Source organism: Sus scrofa, chromosome 6, assembly GCF_054392235.1.
Source record: "Sus scrofa isolate SSC_HxYL_T2T_F1_AM1 chromosome 6, Sscrofa_HxYL_maternal_Yorkshire_Landrace_v2.0, whole genome shotgun sequence".
NCBI classification, from domain to species: Eukaryota; Metazoa; Chordata; class Mammalia; order Artiodactyla; family Suidae; genus Sus; species Sus scrofa.
This window is the reverse complement of record NC_139388.1, coordinates 84610479-84617985: the sequence shown is the minus strand read 5'-3', so window position 1 is coordinate 84617985 and position 7507 is coordinate 84610479.

Below are 7507 nucleotides of genomic sequence, written 5' to 3'. Positions count from 1 at the left end.
TTCTTTGGCTCCTGTCACTGAGGAGTCCAGAGGCCCAAACCTCTCTGACGTCTCAGCTTGTCTCTCTCCAGCTCAGCTCGCCTCTCCTGCGTGCTGGCTCCACTCACACAGAGGGTCCTCCTCAGAAGGCATCACCTCCAGGCACTGCGGACCTCTACTGCCTCTGCAGGTTTAAATCCAAGTCACGGTGGGCGGCTCCTTCCCAGAAGCCCCGGCAAAACTCTTCCTTACTTCTCATTGGTTCTCTTTGGGTCACTGACCCATCTCTGAGCCAATCAGTGTGACCAGGGAAATCCATCACTCTGATTGGCCAGATCTGAGTCACATGCCGCCTCTGAGGCCAGTAGGAGGAGCCAGTCCCGCAGAACTGTTTCCGGAAAAGTGGATCCTGGAGGTGGGAAGGGCAGATGACCCCTACGGTCCTGCAATACACAACCTCTGCTCGTCACTCCACCACAGTTGTGATTCTAACATTTTCAAGAGGAGCATGCCTTTTCCATGAGAACATTTTCCCAGATTTTACATTTAATATTGGTTAGATGATAAACCACCTAATGATTTTTTAAAATGTGAATTTAGGGATTCCTTGAAACTAATTTGCAGTTTATTCACCACTTCAGCATCATTGTTAATGTATATAATTCAGCCTGCAGACAATGCCGGATGCCTGATAATGCACTATGAATTTGAAGACACCCTTCACAATTACCCAGTCTGCCTTCCCAAGAATATACCCATAGAGTGCATCCCCAGAGCCCTGTGGGACAGCCCAGCCTGTGTTTGACAAGGCTTCTCAATAAATGATAGGACTCCTCTCCCACCTTGTTGTAGCCCCTTCAACAGGTATACCCCTGAGGACTCTTTGGTTGTAAACGACGGAAATGCATCTTGCTAGCTTCAGCAAAAGGAAAAATACTGGGGAGTTCCCTTCATGGCTCAGCAATTAACGAACCCAACTAGGATCCATGAGGATGTGGGTTCCATCCCTGGCTTCGCTCCTTGGGTTAAGGATCAGGCCTTGCCATGAGCTGGGGTATAGGTCGCAGACATGGCTCGGATCCCACATTCCTGTCTCTGTAGCATAGACTGGTGGCTGCAGCTCAGATTCAGCCCCTAGCCTGGGAATCTCCATATGCCTCATGTGTGGCCCTAAAAAGCAAAAGCCAAAAAAAAAAAAGGAAAACTACTGGAAGGCTACTACTGGGAGCTTACAGGATCAATGGGAGGCTGGACCACCAGACTTGGGAACCCAGGAGGCTGCAGAGGATAGATAGCAAAAGGTACATTGGCTTCATGATTGGAATAGTATGGTGAGGATCCCAACACATACATGGCTGGACCAGCCGCTTCATTTCAGGATCCAATCTCAGGAAAAGAGCTTCCGCCGAGCCCACCTTCGGCTGGGGAAGCTGGGACCCCTGCCATTACTCCAGGAAAGGAAACCAGAGTGCTGGCCTACAGGAGAGGAGATGCTGACAGCCAGAAGCAAAGAACATTCCCTGCAGAGATGACACACCCTTCAGGTGGTTTAGATCCGGATACACCCTCCTCAATCAGGAGTGTGGTAGTCAATTATTTTGCTATTAGAGTTGCCACCACTTTTTTTTTTCTTTTTGGTTATTCTGGAAGCATTCATTTGGATATTTCCCTGCTCTGGTTTTCTTTATGTTTCCATAATCTTTCGGCTCCTGGGTGGTCTGGTTTCCGACAGGCAGCAGTGTCAGCTGGTTCTCACAGAGTCCATGTGCTCATGGAGGAAATGTGGCCTGAGCCGATGTCACCACACCCACAGAAAGGAAGTGACAGCTACACAAGGTGGAGAAATATATGTGTTGTATCCGTAAGGATGACTTTGGTTACTAGGAACAGAAAACCCAATTCAAACAGCCATAAATAATAAAGATAATTTATTGGCTCCATCTTTTGAAAAGTCCTTCAGGAAAGGTTTGATCCAGCAGCTTAGGAGTGCTAGCAAGGACCCAGTTTCTTTCACTTACTCAACTTGTCTTTTTCAAGACTGGCTCTTCTTACAGTCCTAAGACACCTCCCAGCAGTTCCCACGCAGAAGATTGCCTCATTCGTAATCAGTAAGGCATCAGAAAAGCATCTTTGTTACAGAAATCCCAGCAAAAGTCCTAAGGTTCACTCTGTTTTGACAGGTCTAGATCACATGCCCAACACTGAAGCAATCACTGAGCCAGGGGGTTGAAATGCTCTTGTTGACTTAGCCCAGTTCCTGCCTGGCAACAGAGGTGGAGTTGATCCCTGCAACTACATGGCTCCCCCTAAAATCAAAGCTATCTGGGAGAGCAGAGGGGTTCTGGGAAAGCCACCCACACAGGCCCACTGCATTGGGCAGCCACACACTTGGGAGTTAGTCGATTTATCATTATCATTGCAGCTCCCTTCATGAACTGCATTAAGCATAAGTTATGTGATTTAAGAAATCATCGCACTACCCTGGGAGGTGGCCTTCTAATCCTATTTTTCAGAGAAAAAAGCAGGTTAAGTAAAGTGACTTGAAGCACCAAAGTGGTTATGAGTTAGAGACAGGATATGAACCTCAAATCTATCTGATCCCAAAATCCATTCTCCTAACCTTGTCCCCCAGCCTGCCTCTTAATAAAGTGCAAGGCACTGCTGGGGACTCCAAAAAAGGAGCACACTTATTTAACAGGGCTTAACTGAGCACCTACTGTGTGTCAGGCATCCTGCCAGGCCCAGAGTGCTTGGAGGTCAGTGAGGCTTTCTGTGAGGCTCAAAGCTATAATGACACCCCAATGACAAAGCACTATTTACTGCTGTGTTGGGCACTTCATGTACATTATCTCACTGGCTCCTTAAATATACTCTGGGGGAGATGGTCTTATTTCCTCTGGATTCCTGACTTAACATGGGGCAGTGAGGTTAAATCACTCCAGTTCACTCAGCTGGCAGAGCAACTCTACCTGCTCACTTTCTGGAAGCTCAGGGGTCACTCAAGAAGGTCAGATAGCAAGAAAACACCACATTAAGTCCAAGTTCACTGAGAACTCATGGCCTGGTGGAGGGGAGGTGGGCTGTGAATTGGGGTGGGTGGGAGAGGAGCAAGGTTTGCTGAGCATGGGGAGTAAAGGTACAAATTTAAGGTGCCTCGGGCTGGTGCAGGTGCCGACTGCTTCCCCCACTTGCTCTGAGGATTTGTCTTTGCCACATTCCCACCTCTGGGAATTCCCATTCCAGACAGCAAACAGGAAAACCTGATTGCTTCTCTTGATTTTACTCAAACCCCTAAGTTAGGGTAAGAGAATTTTAATAGCTAGAGTTTACACCCCTTCTTGGTGCTGCGGCTTCCTCTGTCTTACACTCACCCTGCAGTGCAGGTCTGTAGACATCTTTTTACGAGCAAGCAAATTGAGTCCTAGAGACAGAGCCTCAGAAGTCACGGGCCAGGGTGCAACCCCTCCAGACCCCCATAGGTTTCCATGTAAGCCAGGAGCCTAGAAGCCATCCTTCAAGGGTCTATCTCTTCCCACCCCTCCCCCATCTGATCCGGTCCCAAGTTCTATTCATTTTATCTCCAAAATGTATTTCAAATTCATCCTGTCTCCTGGGTCACTTCCCTCATTCAAGCCGCCATCATCTCCCGCCTAGCATTCCACTGTAGCCACCCATCTCTACGTGTCTCCATGCCCCCTTCAATTCATTCTTCATGGTGTAGCCAGAGAGTTCTTTATCAGATATATATTCACTGATGCCCCAGTTACAGCTCTCCACTGGCTGCCTGTTGCTCTCAAGGGAACTCCATAATTCCTACTGTTGCCCACATGGGCTGACTCTACTCTCCTACTCATCATCTCTTGCCCTCTCCCCATGGCCCTCTGCACCCAACCTCATGGCCATTCAAGGCCAGTTAATGCCTGCTTCTGTGTGAAAGCCCTAGTCAAAGGCTAAATTCCTCCAGGAAGCCTTCCTTGATTTCTCAGAGCAGATCAGATTCCCTCATGTATTGATCTCACACTGTACTTTTTTGTGGCACCATTCACAATTACAATCGAGGAGGTATTGGTCGAATTGGTCCTCAAATATCTGTCTTCTCAGTCACAGACACGTTATTTTTGCCTCTTCCTCAGAAGAACGCCCGGCCGTGGTCTCAGAGCGGGGTGGGGAATTTGGTTGGATGTGTGGAATGAGACAGAGGAAGGAAAATTGTGGGGAGATTGGATGGAGCCTGGGTCTTCGGTGCCCCGTGGAGAATGTGCTGAAGAGAATCAAGCCCCAGGCAGAGAAGTTACAACCTAAAGGCGGAGAAATGTTCTCTTGCCCTGGAGCCAGCAGCCTTCCCGATCACGTGACATGTCCCCATTCACCCCCATCCCCCCCACCCCCGTGTTTTGTTTCCTTTTGCTTTGCTTGAGCTGGTTTCACCTTACAAACAACAGATGAAAGGAAGTCAACAGAACCTGTCTAGACTTACGCTCCACAGGGGTGAGGACTGCGAGTGTGGTGTTTTCAGAGCTGTATCCCAAGCTCAGAGCCTGCTCTATTCCTGTGTGTTGGATGACAAATGAAATGGCAAGTAGGCAGCCCACAGTGCGGAGCAAAAGAGGTCGTGGTTATTACGAAGGGTGATATAAGAGTTCCCGTTGAAACAAATCTGACTAGTATCCATGAGGATTTGGGTTCGATCCCTGGCCTCACGCAGTGGGTTAAGGATCAGTATTGCTGTGAGCCGTGGTGCAGGTCACAGATGCAGCTCTGATCTTGAGTTGCTGTGGCTGTGGCATAGGCTAGCAGCTGCAACTCCAATTCAACCCCTAGCCTGGGAACTTCCATATACCTCAGGTTCAGCCCTAAAAAGGCAAAAAAAAAAAGAAGGGTGATGTAAATAGCACAGGGAACTATACTCATATTTTGTAATGACTTATAAGGGAGAAGACTCTAAAAAAGAAGATATATAGATATGTAACTGAATCACTGTGCTGTATACCTGAAACTAACACGACGTTGTAAATCAACTGTACCTCAGTAAAATTAAAAGAAAGAAAAAGAAAGAAAGAACAAGCAAAAGAAAGGAAGAAAGAAAGAGAATGGAAGAAAGAAAGGAAAAAGAAACAAGAAAGAAAGAAAGGAGGGAGGGAGGGAGGGAGGAAGGAAGGAAGGAAGGGAGGAGAGAAAGGGAGGGGAGGGGAGGAGGGGAGGGGAAGGGAGGGGAGAAGAGAAGAGAAGAGAGGGAGGAAGGGAAGGAAGGATGGAAGGTGATGCCCTTTCTCTCCCATCATGCAGATGCTGCCAGGGTGACCAGAGCAGAGCCTCCCCGATGTCCTGATTCTGGGAAGGAGACAAGGCCAGCCCTCCAGCTGGGGCCAGCTTCCGTGACAGCAGACTCCTCTTGTGCTCTCCCTCTGTGCCCTCCACCTGGCTCTTAGAACCGGAGGCCTCTGGTTTCCCTCCTTCACTTCCCGGAATATTCCAGAGCTGACCTATCACCCAGGTGCACACCCAAGTAGCCAAGGCGACTGTTTACCCTCTGCCCTTAGAAACCATCTGCAGCTTGTGGCAGTGGGCACCCGCCACAGCTGCCCTCTGCCCACAGCCTGGCCGAACAAGCAAAGATGTTTCCTGCTGGGGCTGGCAGTACCAGGCTGAGTTTCCTACCCCTCCACCCACCCCCTGCTTGTCCACCCCGGACTCCCCACAGCCCCAGCACCACACTCACCTTCTGCTCTGCCTGGGAGCCCAGGGGAACGAGAGTCAGAAGTCACCGCTTCCTGTCCCTCCAGCCGCACTGCCCAAGGCATCAGCAAACAGCAGGCAGACGGGGGAGGTCAAGTCCTTGGGGTCCCAGTGACCTGGGTCCAAACGGCCCTCTCCACCTGCCGCTCTGTGACCTCAAGCCAGGCACTTCACCTCTCTGAGCCTCTGCTTCTCCCTATGCCGCCTGAGGATAAAACTAACCATCCCTTTGGGCTGTTGTGACAGTGAAATTGGCATTGTGGCTGGCATGTGATTAAACACTGCCTGGAGGGGCCCTGGTCCAGGGGTTCAGCCCTTTCCTGGGGGTACACTGTGTTGGGAGAGTCCTGCCTCACCCAGTGGTGAGTCCTGCTTTTAAGGGCAGCCACCTGGTTGGAAGGGAACCAGCGGGTTTGAGCTGCTGCCGCTTTGAGGAGCCAGCACCCTCCAATAAATTGACTTGTGTTTATTTGGGGGAAGGCTCTGGAATGTCTGATGGTGGTTTGGGGTCTGAAGAGCTCCCAAGTTGTCTCTGGACTCTGCTGACGCCCTGGTGGCCCCAGTCCTCCTGTGTCACCGGGCCCCGTCCTTGCCCTCCTCGGGATCTTCAGAGCCACCCCCCTCACCCACTTCCCCCTCACCCTTTCATCACTCACAGGCACCCATCCGATTTCCCCAGAGCTTCACTCTTTCCTAAAATATCAGTTCCCTGACCTGTGAATATTAGCTTCAGAATCAGCAAGCGAGGATATTCTACTGGCTGCATGGCCTTGGACGAGTCACCTTGCTTCTTAGCATCTCAGGATAGAGAAAAAATTTTTTTTTCTTTTTTGCCTTTTGAGGGCTGCACCCATGGCATATGGAGGTTCCCAGGCTAGGGGTCGAATTTGAGCTATAGCTGCTGGCCTACGCCACAGCCACAGCAATGCAGGGTCTGAGCCACGTCTGCAACCTACACCACAGCTCATGGCATAGCTGGATCCTTAACCCACTGAATGAGACCAGGGATTGAACCTGCACCCTCATGGATACTAGTTAGGTTTGTTTCCACTGAGCCACGGCGGGAACTCCCAGAATTGGGAAAACATTACCTAACCCCCTGGAGACCATGAGGATTAAGCTTGGAAACTTAAAGAAGTTGTGGACACAGCAGGTCCGACATTAAGGATGAGCAAACAGGGCAGGAAATGACACATTTGCATCCCCACCTTCCCTCTCTTGCTGTCTAAGCAAGGGGCTGGCTTGAAGCAGAGAAGCTGCAGGAGCAGTAAGAAGAGGGTGCAGTGGGCATCAGACTCTGAGCATCAACCTTCCAGCCTCGGCCTGGCCCCTTCTCTTCCCGCGCTGGGCTCAGTGTGTGGACACCCCAGCCCGCACATCCAAACTCTGTCCATCCCCCCAGACACCTGCTCCGTGGCCACCTCGGCCTGGCTGTGCTCCCACCTGCAGCGCAGTCCACCCTCAGGAGAACAGCCAGGGAGGGGGTCACAGACCCTGGAAGCAGCCTCAGGCTCTTCAAGCAGGGCAGGTGTGCAAGCATCTGGAGGGTGGTCCCAGAGGGGTGGAGGGATGGTCTGAACTCTGGGTGGGCACATCCCCTTGGTCCCTCACTCTGTGGGATGGAGTCCAGGCAACAGAGGACCAGAGCAGGGTCCAGGGTCAAGGTCAGGACCTGGCTGGCCTGGGTCTAAGGACAGTGAGGAACTGACTAGATTCCTGCCCTTGGCACACATATCAGCAGGCAGAGAGAATAGACATTAAGAAAGGAATTCGAAGAGAGGGGATGCATGAT